We start from the raw sequence: 11,164 nt of genomic DNA, 5'->3' as shown, positions 1-11,164 counted from the left end.
ATCTGAGCATGTAACTACTACTGTTTTCAACCTCTGAAGTTGCTATGATCACATTTTTCTGAAGATAGAATAAATATTGGGAATTTAATTAATCCTTCTATCTAAATTCAGACAAACGAAAGTAGAGCTAAATATGGAAAAAAAAAAAATCAAACCATTCTTTAGGCTTTGGGGAAAGTCACCAACTTCTTATTACAAATTACAAAGGAAGTATTTTTGCAATTACCCCCACACCAAAGAGCTTCATTTGCAACAAAAGCCAGATTTTCAAACTGTTGCTCCTCCAAATATAATAGCACAAACCACTATTTAATAATAAATTCAAGATGCTTCAAAGAGAAATATAATCAAAGAGAAACATGCTTGCAGAACTTTGATAGTAAAAGAGAAACAGTGAAGCTGATTAAATCTGGCTTAAAAATCTGCATCAATAAGCAGGTATGACAAAAACCTCCTATTGCTAAATTGCTGTTGTTCTTTCAGTGATAATGATTTAATAGCAGCAAGAAGCACCAGGTAATTATGTGAATACTGATATTATAAAAATATTCTTTACAGTATTGCTGGATTAGTTCTTTAATTATAACCTTCTAGTTTTTAATCAGTAAAACTTTTAAAATTTCGAAAATATAAATTTGGATATTTGATCAATTTTGCATAAGATTTAAAGAAATCACAACCACATACACAAAAGAGCTTTATGTTTTCTTTCTCTTAAAGCTTCAAAGGAAAGCATAAGAGAAGCATTTTCCTCAGGAAAATGTAGCTTACAGTCACATAGCTTCCAGCTACTCAGTGCTGAATTAATATATGAAAGAAATATTTTCTTCAGGACCATTTAAATAGAAGGATGAGAATGCCTTACAGAGATGTTGAAAATGGAAAGAAGCCATGCTAAGAAAGATTATCCATTTTAAAGGCTCAGAAAGAAACTGAAAATGGCTGTGGGAAAGTAAGAAGAATAATTCATACAGATCTTGAACTTGGTCTTTTGGGAGAACAGATATATTCTGCCCTGTGCTTACAACATCTAATCCCCATCACCTCCACAAGAAAGCCTGTAATGAAAGCCGATTACCTCACAAGGCACCGCAAGAAAGAATGATCCATCTACTTTCCGTTGCTTACTGAGTTACAAGGGGTTACCATGGTTCAGGCAGCCTCATTACGAGCAATGCTAAACATGCAGAATGTGAATGGAGATTACATAAAGGCATCAGGGCACGGTGCTGTAGGAAATCCAATGGTTCCTTGTTTTATAGCAACAAAACAGTCTGCCTAAATGGTGAGTACAGCAAGAGAGAGAAGACATAATTAGGTTGTATTTATGTAAAATTTCATAAACTACCTAAAACAATTAAAAAATAGTGTATGACACTTAAGCAAAAAAAAGGGGGGGGTCATTTTAGAGAGCAAATAAAACAAACCTCACAATATTGTCTCTAATCTTATCACTTAGTTAAAGTATTCCATTATTTCTCAAGCCACATACTGCAAGAAATAAACCATTGTTGTTTTGATAACTTTCACTTTTGTTTTGTTTTGTGATTTTATTTACTTTTATTATTTATTTATTTGTTTGTTTGTTTGTTTGTTTATTCATTCATTCATTCATTCATTTATTTTAGGTGAGGTGACCCTTGGTTGACCTCACAGATTGCAAGGATCTTGTCAGTTTACAATCCCTTATATTTTTTACGCTTACAGCACCTGGTCTTCCTAGGTGGTCTCCCATCCAGGTACTAACCAGGCCCAACCCTGCTTACTTCTGAGATCAAATGGGATCAGGCTTGTTCAAGGTAGCATGTTTCGTTTAGACCTTGTTTTGTGATTTTAACTTGAAATTTTCTTTGAATTAACTTTTTCACATTTTATTTATTTTTTAATATTTTATTGCATATTATCTCTCTATGCATTTTTGTATATGTACATATACATATGTGCATATATGCTAGTTTTTTTCCTAAACTATATGACAGTTAGTTGCAATTATGCCTTTTACCCCTAAATACTTCAGTGTGCGTTCCAAGAATAATGACATTTTCTTACATAACCACACACAATTATCAAATTCAGGAGGTTTTACATTAATGCAGTATTAAACAATATACAGCTTTTTTTCAATATTCATCAATTACCCCAATAATGTTCTTTAGGAAAATTTTTGTCCCAATCCAGGGCTTACATTGCATTTACTTGTCAGTTCTCTTAATCTCCTTTAATCTGAAATAATTCCTTAATCTTTCATTTTTTTTTTTTCATGACATTAACCTGTCTTAAGATTATTGGCCATTTGTTTTATGGAACATCCCTCAATTTATCTGATGATTCCTTAAGTGTATGTTCATTTTACACATTTTAGTATATCATTAGCGCATCACGACAGGAAGCTGTTATTTCTTAGTGATATTAACTATAAAAACTTGGTTAAGGTGGCATCTGTCAGATTTCTCTACTCTTGTTACTATTTTAATTTTTATAATTAATTTGTAATCTCTAGGGAGATACTTTGAGATACTGCAATATACTGTTCTTCATCAAACTTTCTCCCAATAGTTTTAGCATCCATTGATGATATTTGCTTGAAATAATTATTATGTGATAGTTGAAAAATAATTTCAGTATATTTTGAAAAAAATTATATTATTAAAAACTAAAGAAGAGATTTGGATTTTGTCATTTCTTATTTTTATGTCTTTAGAAGTATGGAGAGATAGATACCTGTTCAATTTGATCAAGCATCCATTGACTTCTTAAAACACAGAGATATTTCTTTCCCACTCACATTTTCTTTGAGTGAAAAGCCTTTCTTCTCATGAGCATACTTTACTGTGTGCATAAGTCCATGTGTGTGTAGCAGTTATTATTATTTATTGCTTCCTAAGAAGGTTCTGCTGCATAATATATAAGATACATTGGTGTGGTTTTTCCAACACAATTCTTAATTTTTTCATGCAATTGCAGAATTTTTCCCCTTGTAAGCAAAAGGACTGGTGGATGAATGTCTAAGGGACGCATTTCTTTGAATATCAGGTGCTCAGAGGGCCCAAAACCATTAAAGAAATTTGAAAACCATTCCATCAACTGAAGTAATCAGATATATAGGAACTAATCTTGTGTCGTGCACAAAACTGATGCACAATAGACCATGTTAAATAAATAATTAACTGAGCCCCATTAAGTATATATTGAGTTGTTAAAATGATAAGAGAAAGCTTTTTAGCAACATATTGAAAGTAATGATGCATTTACTATGTAAAAATAAAAATTGAAAAAAATTATCTTATATTTGAAAAATCACATTTTACCTACTCTGAAGTAGAAAAAGAGATAAACCCTTTCTTGCATGATCCCTAAATTATGTCTTGGTCAGGGGGAAAAAAAAAAGAAGAAGCCAAAATAATAAACAGAAGTTTCAATTTAATAGAAGCCAGTGTTGGTTGTGTCGTTTTCAACTCGAAAACAATCGTGTGAGTTTTCTCATAAGGAGGCATGCAGCATCAGATGAGTGTTGATTCTAAGTTCTCGGAACAGGACAAAGAGGCAAAGAGGCTGTTGTATTTACTGAATAAACATGTTTTGAAATATTGACAGAAAACCTTAGAAAAAATTCATTATCTAACTCAATTGTGAAACACATAACTAAAATTATTTTGGTAGAAGAGTTTATTATCTGCCGTTCTGTGAGCATAATGAATTATGCATCTATGCAGAAAGTGCAGAAAACTGCAAACTTGACTAATATAATGGAAATAGTACTGAACTTGAAGTCAGAGACTTGGGTTTGAGTTTCAACTTCTTTACTTAATTATGTATATCCCTTGAGAAGATTACTTAATCTTTCTGAGTCAACTCTGCCCGTAAACAATGTGGTAGATAGGCTAAAATGTTTTTGAAATAGTAAAGTACTAAAGGAATTATTATTTTGAAATCCCATGTAGGAAATTCATGCAAATGCTATACAGTTTTATTCAATAATTTCAATTTCCTTAATGGACAATTTATGGATATTAAAATAGATTGAATAGATAATGATCCTAAGAATTGATGTTCGCTAGATAGGCCTAAAGTGTTTTAGGTTGAATTTAGTGTTAAATGACATCTGTCTAGTGGTTCATCATACTGCCATTCCATGAATTCACGGAATAAGCTCAAAAGGCACAACAATAATTTGAGCTCCATAAATGCAAGGATATTTTTTCTTGTATCCCCAGTGCCTAAAAGAACATCTAGCATGTGAGTGGAATTCATTAAATATTTGATAAAAGAATAAATTTCATAAATACTTGATGAAAAAGAATAAAATTTATAAGTTCTACACCAGGACTAGGAGTCATCTTATTGTTAGAATCTGCAAAGAATTTCAACTGACAACTGCATGGGAAGAACAATTACTGATTTCTCCATAACATACAATCGAGCAATGCAAATCTACTGAGTTTAAAGAAGAGAAACCTTTGTCCACTGTTTTCTTCTAGCTCATAAGCACAAGGCATTTACCAACCAGAAATCAAGGCATATACCTTTCAGAATGCAGAGACCTGAGTATTGGTTTCCCTCATCTTCAAAAGGTCTATCTATTTCTACAAAAAATTAGACTAATACTCCCAGAAAATAAGTAGGCAAAAAATAGGTAGAATTCTAGGAGATATAGTCCTCATAAATAAAATTATATGTACATATGGAGGGAGAATGAACCCAAATTCTACCACATGTGGAAAATTATGAGTTTTTTCATAATTCTGAAGTATTTGCATCTCAGGCAACCAATCAGTAGAGACAAAATAAGATATCAGCTCATGTCAAGCCAAGCCCTATTCACTATATGTCTGGCATATATTTAAATTAGCCTGGGAGCAAAGCAACAATTCATAATCTATTTTAGATCTAAGAATATATTGATTAAAATTCAGTGTTGCACTGTTTGCAACTTACTCTAAAATAGCCTATCAGAGATACTGTATTGCATATGTGCAAGTTAGAGCACGCGATCTTAAAAATAGATTTTTAGTGGTGGAAAGAATAGCTTGTGGACTGACATGATGAATGTTGAAAATGGACTCTCAGAGGTGAAATTAAAGAGATGCAAAATGTGTAGATTAGCTAAAGGGCATGGATAGACAGATAAATGGATAGATAGAGACACAGATCAATAGATTGACAGGTAGACAGATAATAGACAGACAGACAGACATAGACATATACACTTTTTAAAAAAAATACATTCATTCTTCCTAACATGCAAAATAGAAGAGTCCATAAAGGGGACTTACTTATAGGGTTGATGCTTTAGACTAAATCTCTACTGCCTCAGGCTCCAGAGGTGAACTTCTGAGGGCTTGGAGCAGATCCTGTCCAGCCATATTGAAACCTATGCTCAGCAAAGGAAAAAAAAAAAAAAAAAGTGTGTCCTTTGATATACTTACCAAAATGTCTTCCCATATTTTGAACCAAATGGAGAAAATTAATAAAATATCATCAAAAATGCAGCCACATTTAAAGCTCTGCATTACCCACTGTGTTGCCCCATGGGATCGATGTCATTGTTCAACTTCATAAACTGTTACGGCAGGACAATAACAACCAGCTACATGGAAACAACTTTTCTTGTTGCACAATGATGCAGGAGCATAAAACAAACAAACAGCAGTTTGTCTTTATTTAAAATTCTGACATTTTGTTCATGATAAACTATTTTTCATTTATTTTTATTTTTTAAAATATAATTTCTCTTGATTACTATGTTTTTTGGTGCCCCCTCCTCAAATTTTCCACCAGAGGCTAGTGCTTCATTGCCCTGATTTTGAGCATCTGAGATTTTTCCAGGGCTGAAATGTCTGCATCTAGAATGTCGGTATTTTAACTCCAACAAACCTTTCATTCAAGGTAGTGCTCGAAGCACCTCAATGGATGATAAATTGTATATTCTAGAGACTATAAAATAAACAGTGTAAAATATTTGTTTCATTTTTATTTTTTGTGACTTTATTATCTTACTAATAAATAGTTAATAAATTTCTCTATGTGTGGTATAATTTAGCTTAAACCTACTTTGATTTTAATTTGACACCCAAGAATTTCTAGAGGGTTACCCTACCTGCCAAAAAAAAGCCAAGAGTAAATTGATTTAGGTCAGTCAGTTCACAACACTCAAGGAGAAACGAATGGGATCAATGATAAAGTATATTTAATTTTATTTACCTACATTTTTGTAGCACTTATAATGTGCCGGACATTATTTTACATGCTTTACTAAAATTGACTCACAACTCTCTAGGTAAAATATTAGTATCTTTGTTTCACAGATGAGAAATTTCTCTTCCTCTTGGTAAAATCTAGAACTAGGTTTAACTCATTTGAACTGTATGACAAAAAAAAAGTCCACCATGGATATTATACAAAACTAACACAGCAAAAAGAAAGAAAACACTGAGTCTTCAGACCCAGAGGGGGCTATATGTCTAAAATAATTCATCATAAATTAATTAACTAATTAACTAATTAATTAATTTAGAAACCTTGTTAAAAATCCTTAATTGAATGTAAAAACGGGAACTCATAACTACAAATGATTAGGAAAAATGAGACAGGAAATCAATAAGATTTATCTACTATACTAATTTTTTGGAGAGGGAAGAAAGTTTTAGCATTAAGTTAAATGTAAATCCTCTGAAATTCTTCCTTAAAAATTCTTCTATTCCACTCTTGGTTCAAATCCACTTAAAACTCAATTGCAGCACTGATTGGCATAAAAAAAATTTGGTTCAGAAAAATGTTTCAGAAGACTGGCATTTTATTCTGCCCATTCTCAGAGTTTGTGATATGAATTCTAAGAATGGTATAGTTTCTGGATTGAGATTCTCTTAGCCTGATAACCTGTTTTTATCCCAGCTTTATTAAGATATGACTGACATATAACATTGTCTAAGTTTAAGATGTACATGTTGATTTCATATACTTATATATTGTAATAGGATTACCACCTTAACATTAGCTAGCACTTCTATCATTTCACATAATTACCACTTCTTTTTTGTGTGGTTAGTAAATAATTTTTAATTATCCATTTATGTGTGTGTCTTCCATTTTGTTTCATGTTTCAATTACCTTTGTACCCCATAACAGCACAGGTCCTGTACATAATAGGCATTAAGATAATGTTTGATGAATCAATATATGAATCCATTCTTCTCTTTTCCATAAAATAATTGAATGTGTGAGTAACTTAAATAAGCACATCATGGCTTCTAAAAAAGGAGCCCCCAATTTAATACTTATTATTATTATTTTCAACTGAGGAAGAATAGCATCTTAAATGCACTCTTATTGAAAAGATCCTGTTTTGCTTCTAAAGCATAAAAATTCCAAAGAGAATATTTTGGTTCTTTCTAGTGTAGTAAACATGTCTATTAAAATATAATAATGTATAGATGCATAGATGGCATTTTAAAATGCATAGATGGCATTTTAAATTTTTTAAATGATTTTAATTTTCAAAGAATTTTAATATCTATATGTTCTAAATTGAATGCTTCCAGCTCTTCTCAAATAAAAGATTATAAGAAACGACATATATTTCAGCTTAAGATTCCAGCTAGATTTTAAGAGAAAAGGTGATTAATGAATTTTCAGGTGAATAGAAAGTATCTCAGGCTGCTGCTATGGTTTTTTGACATTACATGGCAACAATATGTAGGCTTAACAGGAAAGAAGACAAATGAACTCTAGAGCAAAATGCTCCATGTAACTCTAATCATTGTTCCAAGCAAAATTCAATTGCTGTCTGAGTGATCTGAGAATAAATGCTTTTAAAACACGTGCAAAAAAACGGATTTTGGAAGTGTCCAACAGGCACCTTAATATTGATCACCAAAATAAGAAAGTCTACCTGACAAACTAATCAGTTCTTTTTCTGTATTGTGATAGTCATTTCCATTTATGTAAATGACAAAGCAATCATTTTGATAACTTCATCATTCTTCTCAAATATTGAGGACTTAAGTAGATATCTTTGTAATATTGTTGTCAATATTTCTGACACTTTTGTGACGTGTGTCATGGTCCTCCACTAATTAGTTCTCTGGAAATAAAGTCCATTGTAATTAAGGTAATCCTGTTAAATTTATTTTAATTGTTAAATACGTTTTAATTATGTGTGATGTGGTTCAAAGGTGATCAGTGTTCCCAATGAGATGTATACACATACACACACACACATCACACTAATAAGTGTGCTAGAATGAGCTCCACAATGTCTTGCCTCTTGGTGTGTTTTGTTCACTGCTGTAACCCCAGCATCTCAAACAATGCTTGGAACATTAAAGCAACCCCATAAATATATGTGGAGAGAATTGTGCCATACATAATACAATGGTTATAGCTTTATCTGTGTATAAAATGAATGTTCCCCAGAGCAGCACTGAAAACTGTGAGGTTGCTTTTCTTAACTTCATCTTCATTTTCTGTACTCTTACTTGTCCCTGTCAAATCCACTTTGTTCCCTTTGGGCATCTAATAATGTTAAAAATAGTATTAATATTTATAACTTTTACATAATGCTTACAATGTCTAGAAACTGAGCTGTGTATTTTATATTTTCGTTTAATTCTCACAACAATCTAACAAATCAAGTGATATTATAACTCTCATTTATGAAGCAAATTGGATTACATAGAGGTAAGTACCTTGACTGCACTCAAAATGAGTGGAGGAGCTGGGATCACATCTCAAATGCCTCTAACAAGAAGCCCTGACCTCATCACCATACCGTACCACTCCCTAATGACCCCTTAACTCACTAAGCCCTCCTCATTACCATATCGTGAAAGGACATGCTACCCTTCTTTTATGTCTCAAAATCCCCACCTCACTTTTCAGAAGCAAATCCTTTTCCTGATATTTCAAAAATAGTGCACAGAATGGGCTATTTCTCTCCACTGCCATCACCTCAGCCTGCCTACAATCCCCCTTCAACTGAACTACTTCAAACCTTCCCAATGTCTCCATGCTTTTATTATGAATCATTCTCTATAGAAGAGTCAAAATAATCAGCTTTCAAAGCTGGATCTCTATGTCTCCTTACAGAAAGTGAATATGTAATATTTAATACATAAAAAATGTATTTAAAAAGTAGAGAAAACATCTATAGAGCCGCTGACTGCATTAATAAAACTTTATCAACATATTTAAATCCCCTATTTCTCACCCCTCTGTTAACTTTCTCATTCACTACCCTCTAACACTCCTATATTTGATATTTATTTTAGCAACATAATTCTTTTTGGTCTATTATATATATCTCTAAGAAACATATTCTATTTCTGCATTTTTAAAATTTGATATAAGTGATATTACTTTGTATTTATCCTTTAGCAACTTGTTTTTCACTCATTATTATGCTCGTGACATTTATTCATGTTAATTTTCACTTCAGTATATTACACATTCTAAATAAATTGTTTATTTATCCGTTTTCCTGTTTATGTATATTTCAGTAGTTTACAGATTTGCTATTGTTATTACAAATAATGCTGCCACAAGTATCTCTATACATGATTCTTATTGTATACTTTTGAGAGCTTATTCTTAGGTATAGTCCTAACACTGAAGTTGTTAAGTAATAGAGAATTTCATCTTCAACTTTATATTGTAGAAATGACCCAATGTAGTTATTTGCAGTGATTTGGTTTTTTGGGAAGACATAGTAGCTCCAATGGTTAGAGGAAAGTGAAAACTATAGCCTTCTACCCCCACAACTTTATTTGATGATATTAACAGTGAAAGCAAGTCTCAAAGATTTTATTTAGCAAGCAAGTCCAGAAACAGTCATATTATCTATACTGTTGGCCCAGTGAAGTTCCATCTTCCTCCTTTTGGCATAAAGCTCATCATATAAAAGAGTCACTCAAGGCAGATGTGACAATGTTCTAGAGACAGGATTCAGCTCCCCTTGGTGATTCAGGATTCAGGTGGCATCCTAGAACTAGGCACCAATAAGAGGGCTGCTGAATTCACTAAGCAGATTCTTCTACTGCATAAATGCAAGACGGGAGATGCCTGTTTAGTTTAGCCAAACCATTCGTAATATGTGAGTACTAGTATTGTAAATGGAAAAAAAAAAAAAATTCAGTTGAATGGCTATTTCCTAGTATATATACAGGTATGTTTTGCCCCTAAATATCTCTACCCACTTAAACCAGTGGCTCTTATTAAGGATTCTTTCCTATTTCCTTCGTTTTAAGTCCCCGTTCTTCCTATTAATGTGTGGCTGAATGTTGAATCAAAACTGGTTTCAAAGCAGCAATTTTTAAAATGTAAACAAGATGCGTTTTGTGAATTTGCCAAAGCACTATCAATAAACAGAGGTAAATCAAGACAAGTTTTACTGTGGACATAATAACGTTTATTATATAATTGAACATAATATGAAATAAACCACAACAAATAATTGTAACATGCTCTGAAAAATTCTCTTGATACTGATAATGTATTTAAATGTTACTAGAACTCTAAGATCATTTATTTCTATTTTAAGGTAAAAGTAAATTGAATACAAAAAGTTAGCATTAAATTGTTAAACTGTAGTAATGTGAGAAGGACCCTAAATGTTCACTGCCCTAAGTCCCCAGAAGATGCAAGACTTTGATCCACAATGATTATATGACCAAACTTGTTCACTTCCGGTGTTGAGATGCATTGTCTGAGTTAGCTCTGGCCATCTTTGGTTTCCAACAATTTTCCTTATTTGATACAAATGTGTTTTCTTAAAACTTGTATCCATTAAGTATAAGAATATATAAATACATAATGTAATCATTTGACAGTACCAACTTTAAATAAAATTGCTGGTAGGATGATTTTTAAATATTGTGATTGTTTTATAACAATGAATTTTTGCTTCGTTTTAGCCTTCTTCTATCTAAAACATACTAATTTATTTCTTAAACCTAAAAATTTTTTTAAATGTTTACCTAAAAATATTAATGGTTTCTTCAAGATAATATTTTTATTTTGTAATATTCATGTTCTCAGCCCTCTGGAAATCAAGATAATTTGGTTTCATTATGCTATCTCATGTCATTTTTTACATGAAGTCAAATCAGTCACAAGTATAATGAGTTCCACTCTCCTACTGATTATCCTAAGGCTGCTGATTGTATGTCTT

General features: G+C 32.0%; 1 pseudogene; it reads right to left on the bottom strand.

Annotated features, from left to right (window-relative positions):
• Nucleotides 1–1,699: 1,699 nt before the first annotated feature.
• On the bottom strand, nt 1,700–1,817 carry LOC112474399 (annotated as a pseudogene).
• Between the last annotated feature and the right edge of the window lie 9,347 nt (nt 1,818–11,164).

This window comes from Pteropus alecto, unplaced genomic scaffold (genome assembly GCF_000325575.1).
Source record: "Pteropus alecto unplaced genomic scaffold, ASM32557v1 scaffold79, whole genome shotgun sequence".
NCBI lineage: Eukaryota > Metazoa > Chordata > Mammalia > Chiroptera > Pteropodidae > Pteropus > Pteropus alecto.
Note: the sequence above shows the minus strand (reverse complement) of the source record. Positions and strands in the feature narration are given on the sequence as shown.